The following is a 23,306-nucleotide window of genomic DNA, read 5'->3' as shown; positions in this document are numbered from 1 at the left end:
CAACAATAAAGAAGCTAAAGCATCTCTACAGAGAATAGTAACAATATAACAACAGCTGTGGTGTGTGGTAGACAGGCCCAGAGAGAGTGGTCAACGTCCATCTCCCTGTGCTAAGTCTGTGTGGAGACACTCAGGATAGGAAGCCTGGAACACATCATCTGTCACCAGATTCATTCCTTGTTGTGCTGTGTGGTGGGCAGACTCTATTCCACCCATTATCTATTGAAACTGGGGTGCTTCAACACACCAAAATGGACGGGACCAAATCCTGAGGCAAAGCCTATGGCTCTTAAGCTCAGGGCAAGTTCAAAATCAGGAGAAAGAATGGGGTGGCCCCGATTGTCTTAGGTAATGAAGCCTGGCCATCAGAAACCCAAGGACAGAAAGGTGAAAAGTCCCAGACCACCTCAGCCTGTGAACACCCCAGATCTCACCAGCTCTGAAGATCCATCTCATCTCATTGCATCCAGTCCAACGTTTCATCCAGCTTCCCTTCCCGAATAATTTCTGAGACCTCCTCTACCAGCACCAAGAATGCTCGAACCTTCTGCAAATCGATCTTGGTGAGGCTTGCCCCCAAGACTAGCCACTCAACCCCATATAGCGATCTCCCCTCTGGACTGAAACACCAGCCTCCAGCTGCAAGTCACTTCCACTACCCTCTCCTCAACCCACTGTCTCCCATGAATGGACAGAGACCCCTCCCTGGGCCCCCCATAGCAATGGAGGACACCAGATGGAAACTGTGGACAAGACCACACTGAAGGTTTTGAGGCTCACTGATGACAAACACAACATGATAGTTGGAATACATCTGCCATCAGAGGGGTCAGAACAGGCTTAATTGGGGTCCCTTCTGGCTGTAACCTCTCAAAGAGAGAAGCAAATCCCACCTTTCCACTCCCTTTGTCTCTTACCAAAAACCATCCATGTACAAAAAAGATCTTCACAACTCAGATAATCATGATGTATGATCACTCACCTAGAGCCAGACATCCTGGAATGTGAAGTCAAGTGGGCCTTAGGAAGCATCACCACAAACAAAGCTAGTGGAGGTGATGGAATTCCAGTTGAGCTATTTCAAATCCTAAAAGATGATGCTGTGAAAGTGCTGCATTCAACATGCCAGCCAATTTGGAAAACTCAACAGTGGCCACAGGACTGGAAAAGGTCAGTTTTCATTCCAACCTCAAAGAAAGGCAATGCCAAAGAATGCTCAAACCATCGTACAATTGCATTCATCCCACATGCTAGTAAAGTGATGCTTAAAATTCTCCAAGCCAGGCTTCAGCAATACATGAACCGTGAACTTCCAGATGTTCAAGCCGGTTTTAGAAAAGGCAGAGGAACCAGAGATCAAATTGCCAACATCCACTGGATCATCAAAAAAGCAAGACAGTTCCAGAAAAATATCTATTTCTGTTTTATTGACTATGCCAAAGCCTTTGACTGTGTGGATCACAATAAACTGTGGAAAATTCTGAAAGAGATGGGAATACCAGACCACCTGACCTGCCTCTTGAGAAACCTGTATGCAGGTCAGGAAGCAACAGTTAGAACTGGACATGGAACAAACTGGTTCCAAATAGGAAAAGGAGTACGTCAAGGCTGTATATTGTCACCCTGCTTATTTAATTTATATGCAGAGTACATCATGAGAAACACTGGGCTGGAAGAAGCACAAGCTGGAATCAAGATTGCCAGGAGAAATATCAATAACCTCAGATATGCAGATGACACCACCCTTGTGGCAGAAAGCAAAGAAGAACTAAAGAGCCTCTTGATGAAAATGAAAAAGGAGAGTGAAAAAGTTGGCTTAAAGCTCAACCTTAAAGCTCAAAACTAAGATCATGGCATCTGGTCCCATCACTTCATGGCAAATAGATAGGGAAACAGTGGAAACAGGTGGCTGACTTTATTTTTCTGGGCTCCAAAATCACTGCAGATGGTGATTGCAGCCATGAAATTAAAAGACGCTTACTCCTTGGAAGGAAAGTTATGACCAACCTAGACAGCATATTAAAAAACAGAGACATTACTTTGTCAACAAAGGTCCATCTAGTCAAGGCTATGGTTTTTCCAGTGGTCATGTATGAATGTAAGAGTTGGACTATAAAGAAAGCTGAGTGCTGAAGAATTGATGCTTTTGAACTGTGGTGCTGGAGAAGACTCTTTTAAGAGTCCCTTGGACTGCAAGGAGATCCAACCAGTCCATCCTAAAGGAGATCAGTCGTGGGTGTTCATTGGAAGAACTGTTATTGAAGCTGAAACTCCAATACTTTGGCCACCTGATAGGAAGAGCTGACTCATTTGAAAAGACCCTGATGCTGGGAAAGATTGAGGGCAGGAGGAGAAGGGGACGACAGAAGATGAGATGGTTGGATGGAATCACCGACTCAATGGACATGGGTTTAGGTGGACTCCGGGAGTTGGTGATGGACAGGGAGGCCTGGCGTGCTGCGGGTTCATAGGGTTGCAAAGAGTCAGACACGACTGAGTGACTGAATTGAATTGATTGACAGAGGCTCAGATCCACCTCAACCACTCCCCAAGATAAACATTACCAAGCAGATTACTGTGCCTTGGTGGAAGACGTCTGCACCGAGATTCCCCCCCCCCCACCCCCACGCTCCCTTCAAACACCAGCCACCTGCTTTGACACAGGAGTCACCCAAAGGCCCATTCAGGGGCTTTCAGAAAACAACCAGGGCTCAGTCTAAAGTCAATGGATGCTTTCACCAAAACAGCTAGCTTCTTTTAAACCTTTTTCCTCCTTTCTACTGACCAAGACTTCAAAATCTTAAAGTCTGATTTCACCCAGGACACTATTAAAATAGAAACCACTCTCTAATTGAAATCACTTTCAAAAAAATAAACTTCAAAGGACCCACGTCTCTACCAGCTGAGCTTCGTGACTCCCGTCCTACACGGGGCCGCTGACTGCGTGGACAGACACAGACCCTCTGCGCTGAGATGCCCTGCGCTTTGTCGCTCCCTCAGTGGAAGGGCAGCTCCTACTGACTCTGAGTGCCCGGCATAATTGCCTCCACTGAAAGCTGATGAGTCACCCCATCACCACTGCTTTCTTCCGTTCTTGCTTTGCGTCAGCTGAACTTAGTCAATATAACGTACACTGTGTGGTTCAAGATGCTGTAGAGAAAAGCTTTTTTGGGGTCAAACTTAGGCTTTAAAAAATATTAGTTGGAATTATAGGTCTTTTTCACAAGGTCAGGCACTCCCTAGGTGTTTCCACTTACGTTTCAATATTTTGGCAACCCAGCACAGATTCGTATAGGGTGTATGCAAAACACACATTTAGTTGTCTCAACCTTGACCATGCCAGGCACCATTCACAGGTAGGTCTACGGGAGAATTCATCCCGAGTTTCAGTTGGAGATGCCTAGGCTTATCTTCCAGGCCCTTCCTCCCACCAGGGTCCTGAGGTCCCTGTTGATGGAAGAAGCTGGACTCTCCTAGGAGAGCTAGGATTTGAGGTTCCAAGGCTCCCAGGATTCTGGGTCAAGAGGGAGGAGAAGAGAGCCTTAGAAGCAAAGAAGAACTAGGATCTGTATGGGAGACAGAAAGTTCCAGAGAATATATACACATTTGAAAGAATTTGCCAAAATCACTCAGAGAATGAGCGTTGACATTTGAGTCAGCGGCATGAACATCCTGGTTGTCTCCCGCCTTCATCAAACAAAGCTTGAGTTACTGCTTCCCACATGCCAGGGGACATGGCGTTGCCCAGCTCCCGGCTCTGCTCCCATAGAGCACCCAGCCCGGCAGAGGGGAGCAATGCAGGTGCTGTACTTTGTATCAGGTAGGCAGAGTTTGTTACAAGAACAGGCAAGACAGTCAGCCTAGTCTGAAAGATCCGAAAGCTTTCCTTAATGCATGAGCATCAAATAAAAGGTGGCTTCCCTGCTGGCTCCAATGGTGAAGAATCTGCCTGCAATGCAGGAGACCTGGGTTCAGTCCCAGGGTCAGGAAAATCCCCCGGAGAAGGGAATGGTAACCCACTCCAGTATTCTTGCCTGGAGAATTCCATGGCCAGAGGAGCCTGGCGGGCTCCATGGGGTTGCAAAGAGTCAGACACGACTGAGCAACCGAGCACACACACAGAATAAAAACTAAGCGATGTCTGCCATCCCACAAAGGGTGGATTTCTACCCCCACGCCAGGTTCCCCAGCCCCCCATCTCCATAACAAGCTCCTTCAGCAACAACAGAATTTTGTAGATCCACTCTGATCTCCAGGGGCGTGGCTGATGATGACCCTGGGTGTGGAGTCCAGCGTTGCCAGAAAAGGCCAGGCAGGAATAACCCACAGGGAGCCTGTGTGAGCGAGGGTGACATTCACACCCTGGTGGGCTGCCTCCAGCTGACTCTGCAGCCCGGTTCCCTAATGCTGACCTGCCCATCACACACACACACACACACACACACACACACGCTCCAGATCTGGAGGGGCAGGCACTTAACGAATTTTGTTTCCCAGCAGGTGAGCAGCCCACTCAATCCCTGACTCACAGGTCGGAGTGGGAAGCAGGCTTCCGGCAAAAGCACGTCCTCCTCTCTCTGCAGAAACCTGCATTCAGCTCGGGGCCCTGGGCGTGAGGGAGCAAGGCTCATAAAAGTCTGATTAGCTGGCTCGTGGGCAGGGGCGAGCTCAACCCATAATTGGACAGAACAGAGCAGGAGCTCAGTGTTTGCCAAAGAGAAGAAGTCGCCTTTGTTCTAACGCAGCACTTGGGTGTTTGGTTAAAAAGACAGGCCCTGCTGACCCCTGATGACACTTGGCGGGTGGCTTTATGCTTCTAATAGGAGGCACAGCGCTTTGGCTCATTTTAAATTACTACCAAGTGTTGTGTGGGTTGGGGCTTCTTCAAGGGGAAAAAAATCAATCTGAGGGGAAAAGCTATTCCTTAGCAACAAAGGAAAAAGAAAGAAGGCAGTTCTTTTAATGGAATCTGAGATGGAATCTAGCTCAGTGGAGCCAGAGCAAAAATAGCTCTTATCTGATCAAGGTGCCCGAGTTCCACTTGACGGCTGCTCAGGAGGCCCAGGCTCGGGGTTCCGGGGACCACAGCCAGCATCATCAGGGAGAGACGGTCCTCCCGGCAGAGGGACGTCCACCAGGCCTCAGGACAGCAGGACTCAGTCATTGACACAATCATTCAGTTGCTGTGTATTTTTAATCACACTCTTTTTCCAAATACAATAAAGCTGAATGGAAGTGATTTCAGCAGTCTGGGTAACAACGCCAACAGGGTAATGGCCCATCCACTATGGCACTCTTTGTCACAGCTGCAGAATATGGTGGAAACTGGATGGTGGGCACCTCGTTACACAAGCTCCTAGCACAGAGGTGGGGAACAGGTTATAAAATGCAAGCTGAAAGTAGAGATTAAACAAATAAGTGAGGAAACAGAGAAAAGGGTAAAAACTATTGGATGAAACCAGGGAATAAAACGAATATCCCAGCCTGTGCCTGCAGGGATCTATGCGGTTGTGTGCTTGCATTAAATGGATATGGTTAGCACACCAAAGACACACACACAAACACATGCACACGCACACACACAGTCACACACTGTGAGGGTCTCTACAGCTCTGGGTGTGAGTGTGTGTGTGTGTGTGTGTGTGTGCGCGTGCATTAAGCAAGATCATCTGGCTTGAGGTGCATTTGTGATGCACAATGATCCACCTCTAGTCCCCACGCTGGCTTTCTCTATTATCTTAGCACAGGGCTCAAATTTTCCACTTTTCAGAAAGAATCTACTCACATCTCAACAGCAGTGTGACCTAAGAGTTTTCTGAAGATTTTGTAGGGAAATTCGAGAAAGATACTGTATCACATACTGCACGCCACGCTCTTCAAATCTCTATCCTCTAGTCCATTTCTCCTCAACCTGCAGTCAGTGGGTCTCACTCTCTCGTCCCTTGAAGCTCTCATTCCTAGGAGTCCAGTCCCTTAGCTCCAAAATGTTGCTCCGAATCCCCTATCTCATCCCTTGCTTTCAGCTGCTGCCTGCCAATTCACATAATCTCCTTGCCCAGAAATCAGCAAACCAAAACTCTCAGCTCCAGAAAGAGACTTGGAGACATAGAAAATAAACTTATGGTTATCAAAAGGGAAGGGGTTAGGGATAAATTAGGAATTAGGGATTAACAGATACACACTACTATATATAAAATAGGTATATAACAGGGACCTACTGTATAGCACAAGGAACTATAGTCCATATCTTGTAATAACCTATAGTGGAAAAGAATCTGAAAAAGCATGTATAAATATATGTATTACATATATGTGGGTACAGATAAATATAACTGAATCATTTTGTTCTACACCTGAAACTAACACAACATTCATTGTAAATCAACTATACTTCAATAAAAATAAATACATAAATACATAAAAAATTTAAAAACAAAGTTTCCCAGTTCCAAGATCTGCCCATTTTAGGAGGAAAGGGTTGGCTATACACAACCAACAACAAAATTTTGTCCTATCAAATGTATCAAGAAGAATTCGGGCACAGAATTTGGAGTCACTTCCAGTAAAGCAACAGGACCATTTTTAACCCTGTATCGTTGACAGTTATGCACTTCAAGGGGCAGGGCAAAGTCTGGATGACATTTCTCCTAGAGTTTTCTTTTGTCATGGAGTCTGTGACCACACCCACAACTGCCTCTGGGTTATTGTCATCACTACAGAAACATTCAGGACTGGTTCATCTGTTCTAATCCTTTGCACAGAACACAATCCAAAATTCTGGGCTTCTTACACAAGACCACACTCGTTTTCAGTATACCTGAGTTCATAATTCAGCTGTAAAGTGCTGTGGCTTTTTTTTTTTTTTGCCCCCAAATCCTCAATAATGATCACAAGTGTAAATTAATTCAGGCTTAAAATATAAAATGGACTGACTGCCCACCACTCCCTAAATTATTCATGAATCGAGTGGACAGGGTTCTTTGTCATCTATGCACACACTCTTCCTTTTCTATTTGTAGCACTTTCTCTGCACTTTTGAAAGTGAGGCTACAGTTCATCAGTGGCTGTTAACAGCATCCACTCAAGACTGAACCCTTCACTCTGGACTCTTCAGAACTTGGAGTTCTCCAGACCTTCCCCAGGCGTGGTCTTCACCTGTGCTCAACCGGTGAGGCAGGAACCTCGGAAAAGTTCCCCACTGGGATCAGCAGAGTCCCAGAGGAAAACCGGTGATTGATACAAGTTCCCAAAGTCAAACCAGATACTAATTCAGTTCAGAATGATGGCAGTTGAGAGCTACCTAGTTTGACATTATAATGGGACTGAAGAGACTCAAGGAGAATCAGTGAATTAGTCAAGAACATGTGGCCTCTGGGAGCCAGAGCAAGGGTCTGAGCTCGGGTGGGCAGCAGCCTAATGCCTGATGGACAATCACTGGGGTCAGACAGGTCAGGAAAGCCTGAAGACCCGGGAGAGATCAGCTCAGAATCAGACCATATTCAGTAACCAGAAGAAACATCCTTCTCCTCCAAGACTCACTCAATAACAAACCAAATCACTCTCTCAGAAACCCTCTTCTCTGGTCAGATCTTTAAAATTAAGAATCTCTGGCGGCAGGCGAAACCCACCCAGCTAAGGGTAGAGGGTCAGGGCCCTGGGGAATGGACCCTGCCCACTCTCACCCTGGGAAATTCATTAAAGCCCCGCCAGCCCTGGGAACAGGAAGTTCTGCTGGGCAGAGTTGCTTCCGCTGGGTATGTATGGTGTCTTTGACTGTACACCCCATTGTAGAAAGCTGGACAAAAAGAAAAGGAGAGGAGTCTGGGGCAGAGAGAAAGGGCTTCGTAGACGGGCCTGGGCTATGTAAGCAGGTGACCCCTCTGCCACTTAATGTCTTTATCTGTGCACAGAAGATTCAGAAGCACCAACACTGGTGTGGGCCTTAAAAGTGGCGGACACCTTCCTAAGTGTAAGTGGCTCACATATACCGTTTCGTCCTCAGCCCTTGCTGCTGTCATGATCTCCCTTCTTCTGAGCTTGACTCCAACAGTGTCTCCTGTCTCTACTCTTAGCCCCTTCAGACCCCACATCACTGGAAGCTGTGCTGAAAGCAAGGACCAAGGCATTACTCCACAGCCCAGAACAGAAACAAACCGGGAATGTGGCTGCCATTGCTGTCACTGTTATTACTATCATTTTTCTGGTTCAGCTCTGTATATGCTGATATGACAGATTCAGAATGACCCCAGGGGATCTGTCCTCACAAGCTTACTATGCTCTCATTTCAAATCTCTCGGATGTTGGCATTAGGACCATGTCTGCATGGCCAGATCCATCAACTCAAATTTCTGATCCATGACTTCCCCACTAAGAGCAGGACTCTTCCCTTTGGTCAGATACAAGCTTCAAGAGTAAGGGGGCTGCCACCGGAGGTTCTGAAAGGAACAGAGACACCTCTTTCTCAACCTTTGCAATTCCAATGAGAAGATTAAAATGCGACATTACTTAAGGACCAGCATGTTGACAGACTGTCTGCGTGACTCAGCCAACTCAACTTCCTGGGCCTGAAGAAAGAATGCCTTTTTTTATTTTTTGTCCTCCACTCAGGTAGATAATTCACTTCCTTGAAACACGTCATCGGAGTGGAAAAGTTGTTTTTGAGTGGAACCTTTCTGACGTCTATATTTGGTGGCTCTGTTTCTACGGCAATAATGTTGATCCTTGATCCAGAGCTGTAGGTCGTGTTCTTGGCCTGGCCCTCAATAACAAGACTGTGAAGAGACAGAAACCTGGGCCAGAGTCACCCTGGCTGGAACATCTGCAGTTGAATCTACAAGACGTACTTTTCCATCAGGGTGGTGACACCCCCTGTCAGGCACTGAGTCTGGGGAGCCCCCTAGGATTATCTCACATCCTTGGAATAAGATGAATCTGAACATACTCGGCCTGCCAGATGTCCTCTGCCATGAAATAAAGGATTGGAGTTAAATAACAGAATTTTCCTGAACACTGATGATTGAAATTTACATTTTAAATATGAGAGCAAACAGAAGCCGAGACAAGAGGTAAAGGAATGCCATACGTGAGCACCAGGCAGTGGGGCCGTCCTTCGGATCCTCAAGGGCAGCCCGTGAGAGTAGTCAGATCCTAAACTTCAATGCCGGATGGACCAGAGTGTGAACCTGGACGAGCGGGGTCTGTCGTGAGACCTCAGGCACGTCTCGGGAACTTCTCTGAGCCTGAGTTCCCTCACTTATGTGAACAATTCTTTTCTGAGACTGTCATGAGGCAAGGTAATATGAGTAGACACGCCCCACCCTGCCCCAGAGTAAACAATCAATAAGCATTATTTCCCTTCTTTCTTGGCATTCCAATGGACTCTGGCTCCTCCTGGGTTTTGGTATGGGTGAAATCTCTGCATATATGTCTACCTGCCGGCAGCATTATTTGAAGAAACCTCCCCTTTGCATGTTTCTTGCTCCCAGGACACCCAAGTATCCCAGGACAGTTTTCTCTCTGAGAAACCACACAGCCCTCAAACTGCTGCTTCTCCTTTCTCCTGCTGTGGTTTAAAAAAAAAAAATCAGGAGAACACAGGTTTCTGGGCTTCCCTGGTGATGCAGGGCCTAAGATTCTGCACCTCTGCTGCTGGGGGTGCAGGTTCTATCCCTAGTCAGGGATTGACTAAGAACCTCCAGGCAAAAAAAAAAAAAAAGAACAGGGGTATCCCATGTATCCTCCCAGGTAACCAGAGAAACTCCAGTACTTTCTTCTGTTTTCCCTTTCTCATCCTCCTCCTGCTCATCCGTTTCTCTTGACTGTCCTCCTTCAAAGCTGCTGTTTTCGGTGCTCCCAGCCGAGGAGCAGGAGGGAACAGACAAGTCCAGGTGTGTCCACGTGTGGCTGTCTCACCCAGTCTGCAGTCCCTGCCCCAGTTCCCTCTTCTGAAGCTTTCCTTCCCTCTCCCCAGACGATGAGCTCACACCACATTCCTCCCGTCCTCCAATCCCTTCTACTTTCCCAGCCTCCATAACCACCATCACCAATGGCAGGCGACCAGCCCTTCACCAACCCCATCCTATCATTCCATCCCCTGGTCGTTCACTTAGGAGAAGGTGTGCGTCTCGGCAAACCCATGAGATAAGAAAGTCAGTGATTCTGTACCCATTTCACAGGTGAGAATGTTGAGACTTAAAGGGTTGCAAGGCCATAAGTTGATGGTCGAAAGAGAGACCTGTAGTGAGTTGAATGGTGGCGCCCCCCCCCCCCAAAAGATCTGTCCATATTCTGGGACCTATGAATATGCACTTTTGGGGTGAAAGGGTCTTTGCAGATATAATTAAGATTAAGGGTCTGAGGGGAGATTATCCTGGATTTTCTGAGGGTCCCTAAATCCCATGACAAGAGTGAGGTAGAGGGAGATTATCCAGGAAGAAGGGAGGGCCATGTGACAAAGGAGGCGGAGACCTGAGCGACGTGGCCACAAGTTAAGGAACAGCCGTGGCCACCAGCAGCTGGAAGAAGCAAGAGAAAAGAGTCCTCCAGAGCCTCCGAAGGTCAGACTTCTGGCCCGTGAGAGAATACATTTCTGTTGTTTTAAGCCCCCAATACTTTGGCCACCCGATGGGAACTGCCAACTCACTGGAAAAGAACGAGCCAACTAAAAATAGGCAGAAGATCTGAATAGACATTTTTTCAAAGAAGACATACAGATGTACCAACAGGCATATGAAAAGGTGCTCAACATCACTATCAGAGAAATGCAAATCAAAGCTACAATGAGATATCAGTTCACACCTGTTAGATTGGCTATTATCAAAAAGACAAGAAATAACAAATATTGGCGAGGATGCAGAGAAAAGGGAACACTTGTGCACTGCTAGCGAGGATACTATTTGGTGCAGCCGCTATGGGAAATAGTATAGTGGTTCTTCAAAATATTAAAAACAGAACAACCATCTGATCTAGCAATTCCACTTCTGGGTACTTATCCACAGAAAATGAAAATACTAACTGGAAAAGATCTATGCATCCCCATGCTCCTTGTACTATTATTTACAATAGCCGAGATATGGAGACAATCTAAGGGTCTGTCAGTGGATGAATGAATAAAGAAAACGTCTATAGATATAAAACATATGGAATATGAAAAAGTGAAGTGGCAATGAGGTACCATTACACGCCAGTCAGGATGGCTGCTATCCAAAAGTCTACAAGCAATAAATGCTGGAGAGGGTGTGGAAAAAAGGGAACCCTCTTATACTGTTGGTGGGAATGCAAACTAGTACAGCCGCTATGGAGAACAGTGTGAAGATTTCTTAAAAAACTGGAAATAGAACTGCCATATGACCCAGCAATCCCACTTCTGGGCATATACACTGAGGAAACCAGATCTGAAAGAGACACGTGCACCCCAATGTTCATCGCAGCACTGTTTATAAAGCCAGGACATGGAAGCAACCTAGATGCCCATCAGCAGACGAATGGATAAGGAAGCTGTGGTACATATACACCATGGAATATTACTCAGCCATTAAAAAGAATTCATTTGAATCAGTTCTAATGAGATGGATGAAACTGGAGCCCATTATACAGAGTGAAGTAAGCCAGAAAGATAAAGACCATTACAGTATACTAACACATATATATGGAATTTAGAAAGATGGTAATGATAACCCTATATGCAAAACAGAAAAAGAGACTCAGACGTATAGAACAGACTTTTGGACTCTGTGGGAGAAGGCAAGGGTGGGATGTTTCGAGAGAACAGCATCGAAACATGTATATTATCTATAGTGAAACAGATCACCAGCCCAGGCTGGATGCATGAGACAAGTGCTCGGGCCTGGTGCACTGGGAAGACCCAGAGGGATGGGGTGGGGAGGGAGGTGGGAGGGGGGATCGGGATGGGGAATACATGTAACTCCATGGCTGATTCATGTCAATGTATGACAAAACCCACTACAATATTGTAAAGTAATTAGCCTCCAACTAATAAAAATAAATGAAAAAAAGAAAAAGTGAAGTGGTTCAGTCATGTCCGACTGACTCTTTGCGACCCCATGGACTGTAGTCTACCAGGTTCCTTTGTCCATGGGGTTTTCCAGGCAAGAAATCTGGAGTGGGTTGCCATTTCCTTCTCCAGGGGATCTTCCTGACCCAGGGATCAAACCCAGGTCTCCTGCATTGTAGGCAGGGGCTTTACCATCTGAGCCACCAAGTAAGTCCATATGAAATATACTTAGCCATATGAAAGAATGAAATCCTGCAATTTGTGACAACCTGAAGTGGACCTAGGAAGTATTACACTAAGTGAAATAAATCAGACAGATGAAGACAAATACCATATGACTTCCCTTATACATAGAATCTAAAAATAAACAGACGAACCTCATAGATGCAGAGGAGAGACTGGTGGTTGCCAGAGATAGGGGGTGGGGGTGGGAAAAATGGGGATAGGGAGTCAAAAAGTACAAACTTCCAGTCATAAAATAAACAAGTCATGGGGATGTAATGTACAGCATGGCGACTATCATTAATAATGTTGTACTGAATATCTGAAATGTGCTAAGAGAATGGATCTTAATAGTTCCCATCACAAGAAAAAGATTTTAACTACATGTGATGACAAATGTTATCACATAGACTTATGGTGGTGATCATTTTGCAATATATACAAATATTGAACCATTGATATGTACCTGAAATTAATATAAAACGTTACAGGTCCATTATACCTCAATTTTTCAAAAGAAGAGATTTATTATGGGAATTAACTCGCGAGGTGATGGAAACCGAGACATCCCAAAATCTGCTCTCTGCAATGTGGAGAGGCAGGAAAGATGAGGGGATGACTCAGTGTGGGCCCAAAAGCCTGGAAATCAGGGGAGCCAGTGCGTCAACACCCTCACAGATAGATACACTCAGAAAAAATGTCTTACCAGTTATTTGGGCATTCCTTAGCCCAGTCAAGACAGCACATAATTAATTATCATAGCACCCTCCATAATAAAATGAAAAGACTCGTAAATAGAATGACTGCTTCATAGTAAGGGCGCAATTAATGTCAACTAGCACTGTTGGGGGTTTTATTTTTGCAACAATTATTATTTGGGGCTTAATCATTCAGCATTTTACAAACTACTCAAAAAAGGGGATCACAGAGGCCCCACACGTCTTAACCACCTTTACAGGTAAGTGAGTAATCAAGTGGCAGCCTCCCTCTCCATCACAGTAGCTTCAGGGCAAAGCCAAAGAGAATTGATCCAGCCTTAAAATGTCATATGAATCATGATGCCAAAATGATTTATGTCCACCTTAGAAGTTAGTTAATTCCATCCACCTCGACTGCCTGCCTTTGCCCACCTCAGAGGCTGGGATTACATTTATTAACCTGAGAAGGGAACAGGGTCCTAAGAATACTCAGTAACTTGCTGGGCAGGAGGAGGTCGGAGACTCAGCGTGCGCCTCCAGCTTCTCCGTGACACGGAGGCCTGGCCAGGGATCGTCCACAGAAAGGCCTTTGAGAACCACAGCATCACAGAGGGGGGGAGGAAACTGACTTAAAGCCAGTTGTACAAACGCTGCCTAGACTGATCATAGCTCCTCAGACAGACAGCGATATCCAGCTGGGGAGTTCAAATAGATGGGAGAGTCACGAAAAGATGCTCAACGTTGTTATTTATTAGAGAAATGCAAACCGAAACTACAGTGAGGTATCACCAAAACTCCGCAAATAATAAATGTTGGAGAGGGTGTGGAGAAAAGGGAACCTTCCGACACTGCTGGTGGAAATACAAACTGGTGCAGCCACTACGGAGAACAGCATGGAGACTCCTGTGTGCTCTGCTATGCACAGGCATGTCCAACTCTTTGCGACCCTGTGGGCTGTGCCTGTCAGGCTCCTCTGTGCATGGAATTCTCCAGGCAAGAATACTGGAGGGGGTTGCCATTTCCTACTCCAGGGGATCTTCCTGACCCAGGGATTGAACCCACATCTCTTGCATCTCCCGCATTGACAGGAGAATTCTTTACCACTAGCACCACGTGGGAAGCCCTAGCGGTTCCTTAAAATACTAAAATTAGGACTACCATATGTGCCAGTAAGCCCACATACCGAGAAAAACTCTAATTCAAAAAGATGGATGCACCTCAATGTCTACACCAGCACTATTTGCAATAGCCAAGACATGAAAGCAACCTAAGTGTCCAACCACAGATAAAGAAATAAAGATATGGTACATATGTGTAATGGAATATTACCCAGTCATAGAAAGAATGAAATAACGCCATTTGTACCAACATGGATGGAACTAGAGATTATTTCCAAATCCTATCTAGAGAAACATATTCTAAGCATGTGTGTGTTAGTTGCATCAGTTCAGTTCAGTTCAGTCGCTCAGTTGTGTCCAACTCTTTGTGACTTCACGGACTGCAGCACCCCAGGCCTCCCTGTTCATCACCAACTCCCAGAGTCTACCCAAGCCCATGCCCATCGAGTCAGCGATGCCATCCAACCATCTCATCCTCTGTTGTCCCCTTCTCCTCCTGCACCCAATCCCTCCCAGCATCAGGGTCTTTTCCAATGAGTCAGCTCTTCACATCAGGTGGCAAAAGTACTGGAGTTTCAGCTTCAACATCAGTCCTTCCAATGAACACTCAGGATTGATCTCCTTTAGGGTGGACTGGTTGGATCTCCTTGCAGTCCAAGGGACTCTCAAGAGTCTTCTCCAGCACCACAGTTCAAAAGCATCAATTCTTTGGCACTCAGCTTTCTTTATAGTCCAACTCTCATATCCATACATGACCACTGGAAAAACCACAGCCTTGACTAGATGGACCTTTGTTGACAAAGTAATGTCTCTGCTTTTTAATATGCTGTCTAGGTTAGTCATAACTTTCCTTCCAAGGAGTAAGCATCTTTTAATTTCATGGCTGCAATCACCATCTGCAGTGATTGCCCTGAAAAATAAAGTCAGCCACTGTTTCCCCATCTATTTGCCATGAAGTGATGGGACCAGATGCCATGATCTTAGTTTTCTGAAGGCTGAGCATTAAGCCAACTTTTTTACTCTCCTTTTTCACTTTCATCAAGAGGCTCTTTAGTTCTTTACTTTCTGCCATAAGGGTGGTGTCATCTGCATATCTGAGGTTATTGATATTTCTCCCGGCAATCTTGATGCCAGCTTGTGCTTCCTCCAGCCCAGCATTTCTCATGATGTACTCTGCATATAAGTTAAATAAGCAGGGTGACAATATACAGCCTTGACATACTCTTTTTCCTACTTGGAACCAGTCTGTTGTTCCATGTCCAGTTCCAACTGTTGCTTCCTGACCTGCAATAGGTTTCTCAAGAGGCATGTCAGGTAGTTTGGTATTCCCATCTTTCAGAATTTTCCACAGTTTATTGTGATCCACACAATCAAAGGCTTTGGCATAGTCAATAAAGCAAAAATAGATGTTTTTCTGGAACTCGCTTGCTTTTTTGATGATCCAGTGGATGTTGGCAATTTGATCTCTGGTTCCTCTGCCTTTTCTAAAACCAGCTTGAACATCTGGAAGTTCACAGTTCACATATTGCTGAAGCCTGGCTTGGAGAATTTTGAGCATTACTTTACTAGCGTGTGAGATGAGTGCATTTGTGCAGTAGTTTGAGCATTCTTTGGCATTGCCTTTCTTTGAGGTTGGAATGAAAACTGACCTTTTCCAGTCCTGTGGCCACTGTTGAGTTTTCCAAATTGGCTGGCGTATTGAGTGCAGCACTTTCACAGCATCATCTTTCAGGATTTGAAATAGCTCAACTGATATTCCATCATCTCCACTAGCTTTGTTCATAGTGATGCTTCCTAAGGCATACTTGACTTCACATTCCAGGATGTCTGGCTCTAGGTGAGTGATCACACTCACGTGATTATCTGGGTCATGAAGATCTTTTTTGTACAGTTCTTTGTATTCTTGCCACCTCTTCTTAATATCTTCTGCTTCTGTTAGGTCCCTACCATTTCTGTCCTTTATGGAGCCTATCTTTGCATGAAATGTTCCCTTGGTATCTCTAATTTTCTTGAAGAGATCTCTAGTCTTTCTCTTTCTATTGTTTTCCTCTATTTCTTTGCATTGATCGGTGAGGAAGGCTTTCTTATCTCCCCTTGCTCTTCTTCATAACTCTGCATTCAAATGGGAATCTTTCCTTTTCTCCTTTGCTTCTCACTTCCCTTCTTTTCACAGCTATTTGTAAGGCCTCCTCAGACAGCCATTTTGCTTTTTTGCATTTCTTTTTCTTGGGGATGGTCTTGATTCCTATCTCCTGTACAGGTCATGAACCTCCATCCATAGTTCATCAGGCACTCTGTCTATCAGACCTAGTCCCTTAAATCTATTTCTCACTTCTACTGTATAGTCATAAGGGATTTGATTTAGATCATCCCTCAATGGTCTAGTGGTTTTCTCCACTTTCTTTAATTTCAGTCTGAATTTGGCAACAAGGAGTTAACAACCCGAGCCACCGTCAACTCCTGGTCTTATTTTTGCTGACTGTATAAGCATCTCCATCTTTGGCTGCAAAGAATATAATCAATCGGATTTCAGTGTTGACCGACTGGTGATGTCCATGCGTAGAGTCTTCTCTTGTGTTGCTGGAAGAAGGTGTTTGCTATGACCAGTGCGTTCTTTGCAGAACTCTATTAGCCTTTGCCCTGCTTCATTCTGTACTCCAAGGCTAAATTTGCCTGTTACTCCATGTGTTTCTTGACTTCCTACTTTTGCATTCCAGTCCCCTATAATGAAAAGGACATCTTTTTGGGGTGTTAGTTCTAGAAGGTCTTGTAGGTCTTCATAGAACTGTTCAACTTCAGCTGCTTCAGCATTTCTGGTCAGGGCATGGACTTGGATTACCGTGATATTGAATGGTTTGCCTTGGAAATGAAGAAAGATCGTTCTGTCATTTTTGAGATTACATTCAAGTACTGCATTTTGGACTCTTTTGTTGACTATGATGGCTACTCCACTTCTTTTAAAGGATTCCTGCCCACAGTAATAGATATAATGGTTATCTGAGTTAAATTCACCCATTCCAGTCCATCTTAGTTCGCTGATTCCTAGAATGTCGATGTTCACTCGTGTCATCTCCTGTTTGACCACTTCCAATTTGCCTTGATTCATGGACCTAACATTCCAGGTTCCTATACAACATTGCTCTTTACAGCATCGAACCCTGCTTCCATCATCAGTCCCATTCACAACTGGGTGTTGTTTTTGCTTTGGCTCCATCTCTTCATTCTTTCTGGAATTATTTCTCCACTGATCTCCAGTAGCATATTGGGCGTATTAGTTGCATAGTCATTAGTTAGTTGCATAGTCATGTCCAACTCTTTGCAACCTCACAGACTGGGACCCACCAAGCTCCTCTTTCCATGGAATTCTCCTGGCAAGAATACTGGAGTGGGTTGCCATTTCCTTCTCTGGGGAATCTTCCTGACCCAGGATCAAACCCAGGTCTGCTGTGTTGCAGGCAGACTCTTTACCATTTGAGCCACCAGGGAAACCCTAATGGAATATTACCCAGTCATAAAAAGAATGGAATAATGCTATTTATAGCAACATGGATGGAACTAGAGATTATTAAGTGAAGTCAGACAGAGAAAAACAAATATGATATTACTAATTTGTGGAACCTAAAAAAATAATACAATGAACTTATTTACAGACTCACAGACATAAAAAACAAACTTATGATTACCAAGGAGGAAAGGGAAGGGGAGGGATAAGTTAGGAGTCTGGAATTAACGTAGCAAGTGAAAGTGAGGTCGCTCAGTCGTGTCCGACTCTTTGCGACCCCATGGACTGCAACCTCCCAGGCTCCTCCGTCCATGGGATTTTCCAGGCAAGATACTGGAGTGGGGTGCCATTGCCTTCTCCAATATGCACACTACTGTATATAAAATAAATAAACAAGGTTGCACTGTATAGCACAGGGAACTATACTTAATATTTTCTAATAACTTATAATGTAAAAAAATCTGGAAAAGAACATATATGTATGTGTGTATATATATATATGTAAACATATATATATATTAACTGAATCACTTTGCTGTACCCCTGAAACTAACACAACATGGTAAATCAACTACACTTCAATTTAAAAAAAGAGGATTGATTGACTCTCACATCCATGTACCAGGGTCATTCATAATTTCTGTTCTTCAGCTTTCCCTGCCATGAAATCTTTAATCCCTGACTTCTTCCTGTTTACTTGCTTCCCAGAACGATCCATTCATCTGCCCTCCCGGGAGTAATGAGTCCTTTCTCATTCACAATCATTCAAACAAGGCTGCAACCTTCCATGCGTTTTCCAGAGAAGCATCTTTTAAATTCATCTTAGAGTATGAGGCCTTTCTCACTGCCATTTATTAGTGTTGACATCTAAGACTGACTGAGCCAGGTGACCTGATTCCCGGTTGCAAACAGAAATAAATCGGAGGGCTCACAGTCCTTTATCTGCCAGGTCTCCTTCCCCAAAACTGTTCTTACCATAGTATCATGAAGTTAAGGGCCCTGGCTCTTCAAAGTTCCTAAATACTTTAAAAGATGTAAATGCTTTATTTTCTCAATTTTAAAAAGGGCATGTAGGGACTTCCCTGGTAGTCCAGTGGTTAAAAAAAGACTTCACCTTCCAACTGAACCAGGGTATGGGTTCAACCCCTGGTCAGGGAGCTAAGATCCTGCATGCTTCGCAGCCAAGAAACCAAAAGCATAAAACACAAGTGATATTGTAACAAATTCAGTAAAGACTTTAAAAATGGTTCCCATCAAAAAAAAAAAAAAAAAAAAGGAGGGGGGACATGTAAGGGGTCTGGGACTGCCACACTAAAGTGGCTGTTAGGAAGTGAATATTCCAGATTCTTTCTTAGCAACAGGTCTGCAGGAACTTTCTAAACTTGTTATTTGGCTCAGGAGAATGATCATTTCAGCCAACATTTTCTATTTCTTATCTCTACTTTTCTGAAGGCATGAGTTTCAAAAGGCAAGCTGCATGGGATTAGTCATTACCAGTCAGTCAGGCCAGGCTCTCTCCAGGTTGACATCAAGGCTGCACTTTTATGCACCTTTCCTTCCTTAGCCTACATGAGCAGTCTTCAGACAAAACCCAACTAATTGGACTTGACTGGTCTGATGGTTGGATGGCATCATCGACTCAATGGACATGTATTTGAGGAATTTCCAGGAGTTGATGATGGACAGGGAAGCCTGGCGTGCTGTGGTCCATGGGGTCACAAAGAGTTGGACACAACTGAGCAACTGAACTATGTTCTGAACATATCATTACAACAAAAATTCTAATTAAGCAATTTGTTATGAAGAGATAACCAAAAACTGCATTTCAACAAATGGCCTAAAAAGAAAGAAAATGAAAAACTACAGGTGAAAAAACATTTATCATCAATAGTAATCAAAGAATGCATATATGATACTATGGCTTTTTAAATTAGTAAGTATAAAGATAATAATATCCACTACTGGGTAAAGTACAGAAAAGCAGACATTTTCACATACTGCTTTTGAGAACATAGCTTGGTAGGAGTTTTTGAAGAATACTTGCAACATAACAAAAATCTTAAAATATGCTTATCTTTGCCCCAGCAACCTCACGTCAAGGCATTTATCTTAGGATATGACTTTTAAAAATTAAACATTAGGTATAAAGACATTAAGCTGTATTTATGATGGTAAAAAATGAGCCAAACAGATTATTCGATAATAGGACACTGGTTAAAATGAACAATGGAATAGTAATATGATAAAAAAAATTATCACTAAAAAACAATACTTGAGGTTACTGATCACTAGTAATGATGTGCTAGCTTGTATCCAACTAACAATTCTACTGAAAATAATAAGAAATTCTATACAATTTAAAAAAAAACTGGTTTTAACTTGCAGCTTTTGGTCTAGTATGTAGGGAGTTCTCACAACAAGAAAAAGGCTGAACAAACTGAAAATCAGTAGCTCTTCATGCATCCATTAGAGAATTGAGGTTACAGGGAACACAGAGTCCCTCAGAATTGTAGAAATAGACAGGTGGTTACAGAGAACTGGAATTTACTGGAGAATTCCAGGAGCAGAAGCCTCCATGGGAACCAGTATTCAGGTAGGAAATTCTGAAATGTAATTGACAAATTGCTGGAGGCTCAGTGTAGACAAGTCAGAGAGATTAAAAACTCCAGGGAAGGGAGGGCCATCCTGGGGTAGTCACCACGCTTTTTTAAGTGTTACCTCCTGGAGATCTATCAGGTCCTCCCAAGGGAGATCAGAAGAAAGTTCCCTCCTGCTCCCGGCAGGGAAGGGGGAAAAGTAGTCACACTGAAATACGCCTAGAGCATTCTGTTCTTCATAATAAGGTCAGCTTTCAACAGACTGTCTTTTCAGAATCTAACCACCTGAGATTCTCCCAGAGCCTAACCATCCATGGGAAAGGGAAACACCCAGTTCCAGCCTCTGGTCTTTCACCTGGGAGAAGGGAAATACCCAACTCCATCCTCCCCCCTCTAGCTTTCCTGCTCACCCACATGTTCGTGGTGGAACTAAACTAAAAATCACTTGTAAAGGTGGCAGCCCAGGCGCACACACTCACTAAAAAACTGAGACCTAATTGTAGGATTATAGAACGTTCTCACTCCCCCAACACCTTATACCAGGTCAAGAGGATTCCTACTGACAACAGGGCAATGCAACTGAAAGAACCACACACCTCAGAGCTTATTTAAGAAGAAGCCTCTAGGAAAAGGCAATGAGGGAGACAAAAACAAAGACACCAGAGGAAATCTGATCCTCCAACCCCCACAACTACAGTAAACAATAAACATGACGGAACCCCCAGCCAGCCAATCATAAAAACTCACACTAAAGTACTACTTATCTCAGTTCCTTGAACCCTGTATATGATGTCCAGCCACCTAAAGAAAATTACAAGACATACTCAGAGGTTTAAAAAAAAAACACAGCTTGAAGACACAGAGCAAGCATCAGAACCATAAGCAAACACAACAGGGATCTTGGAAATAGCAGACTGTGAATTTAAAACAACCATGATGAACATGCTAAGGGCTTCAGTGGAAAAAAGTGGACAAGTGCAAGAATGGATGGGTGATATAAGAACAGAAACGGACGATCGGAGAAAGAGTTGTAAGGAAATGCTAGAAATCAGAAACACTGTAATAGAAACAAAGAAGTGAAGGGAAAAGGGTGAAAACAGATGTGGTTACATTAATATCAGAGCAGATGTCAAGCCATGAAATATTATTAGAGATAAAGCTCATTATAGAGTCATTTCATCAAAAAGACAAAACAACTATAAATCATACGCTCCTAATGACAGAGACTCAAAATAAGAATAAAATTGGCAGAACTAAATAGAGAAATAACAAATCCACAGTCATGACTGGAGTTTTTAACACCCCTGTCTCAGTAAATTGATAGAAGTAGAGAAACTCAACAAGGATTTAGAAGATTGGAACAATAATACCAAACCAACTTGGTCTTACTGATATTTATAGAATATTATACCAAACAAATTCAGAATACACAGTCCTTTCAAATGCACACAGAACATTCATCAAGCTAGACCATAAAACAATTTTGAGTACTTAAAATACACAGAATATGTGCTTTAAACACACACTGATCACCGTAAGTTCAAAAATGACAGAAACATAACTTGAAAATCTTCCCACTTTACTTATAAATTAAGCAGGACACTCCTAAATAATCCATGGGTCAAAAAAGAAATCACAAATGCCATCAGAAAATATTTATAACTCAATGGTAATAAAAAATAAATCAATTTGTAGGATGGAGCTGAGACAAGGCTTAGAGGGAAACTATAGTTTTAAATGTTTATATTAGAAAATAAAAGTTTAAAAATCAATTATTTTCACTTTAAAAAGTTAAAAGATTAAAAATAAACTTAAGAAAATTTAAAAAGAAGGAAATTAAGAGCAAAAGTCAATACAACAAAAAACAAACTATAAAAAAAGAGCCTCTGAGAAACTGTCAGACTCTAGAAAAGCCTAAAAAGATATGACAACTAAATGTCAGTGGTATTCTGGATTGGATCCTGAAACAGAAAATGGATATTAGGTGAAAACTAAGGAAATGTGAATAAATAATGGACATTAGTTAATAATAATAATGTACATGTACTGGTTCATTAGCTATAACAAACATACCCTAGCAGTGTAAGTTGTTAACAACAGAAGAAACTGGGTGTTGTGTATATAGGTATTACCTGTTATATCCTTGCAACTTCTCTATTAACCTAAAACTCTCCTTCTCAATTCATTTTATGAAGGCAGCATAAGCCTGATCCTAAAACCTGAAATGGACAGTACAAGAAAAGAAGATTATAAACCAATACTATTTGTGAGATATATATATAAGAAGAATAATAGAAATTGACTATTTAGTGCAGAAATGCAAGACTGGTTCAATGATCAAAAATCAATTTCTCACCACATTGACAAAATAAAGGAGAAAATCATATGATCATCGGAACTGGTCCAGAAAAAGCATTTAACAATCTAACATTCATTCATTAACAAAAACTTAGCAAACTAGAAATAGAAGGAGTTTTCTATTTCTGCTAAAAGGCATCTATGAAAAGCCCACAGCTAACATCATACTTGCTGGTGAAATAGTAAATGCTTCTCTAAAGACTGGAAATAAGTTTGGGATAAATTTTAAAATTCATGAGCTATGTATACTTTTTCAAGTATTTCTATATCCAGAAAAAGTTTCAATGTAACTTAACATTTATTGAATACTTACTAGGTGCAAAGCAGCTGCCAGGTGTTGGGAATTCTTTTAATGGTAAAAGTCCATCTGTCAAGGGATTTTAAAACAAATGCAAAAGACAGATACTCAGTAACTAAAATCAATTCAGTATATGTTGGAGGTCAAAAGAAGCAAAAGATAATAAATAGCTCAGGCTTTCAGAATCCAGATTCTATAGGATAGAGAATAACATATTAAGTAATTTAATTTTATAGGCTATGGGACTTTCTCAGCTCCTGTTTTAGGTCTTTGAACAGAAGAATGATATAAAAAAGATTCTATAACCTACATGATCAAAAGCACATTTTGCAAAATATTTCAGTATGTCTGGGGCTCTGTGCTTTGACTAACATTTTACTACAAAGCAATTGATAACCAGAGAGGTGACTGATTTTCTCAAAGCTACAGATCAAATAAATAGGAAGAAAGCATGGGAAATTACAGTGAATATGAAATAGGATATGGACTTCCTTCAGCTT

The 23,306-nt window shown here is 43.1% G+C and overlaps 1 long non-coding RNA gene across 4 annotated transcripts in view; it reads right to left on the bottom strand.

Moving 5' to 3' along the window:
- LOC110143814 (uncharacterized) overlaps positions 1 to 23,306 on the bottom strand; it is a 111,552-nt gene that overhangs the window by 53,943 nt on the left and 34,303 nt on the right. Inside the window, exon 1 of one of the 4 annotated variants that reach the window (XR_011485124.1) lies at positions 4,530 to 4,615. The exons of the other annotated variants lie outside the window; for them this stretch is intronic. This is a non-coding gene — a long non-coding RNA (uncharacterized lncRNA). Of the gene's footprint in view, positions 1 to 4,529; positions 4,616 to 23,306 lie in introns of those variants that run through there. 4 annotated transcript variants of the gene reach the window in all.

Source organism: Odocoileus virginianus, chromosome 32 (genome assembly GCF_023699985.2).
Source record: "Odocoileus virginianus isolate 20LAN1187 ecotype Illinois chromosome 32, Ovbor_1.2, whole genome shotgun sequence".
Lineage (NCBI taxonomy): Eukaryota > Metazoa > Chordata > Mammalia > Artiodactyla > Cervidae > Odocoileus > Odocoileus virginianus.
The sequence above is the reverse complement of the archived record's forward strand: the minus strand, read 5'-3'. Positions and strand labels throughout refer to the sequence as shown.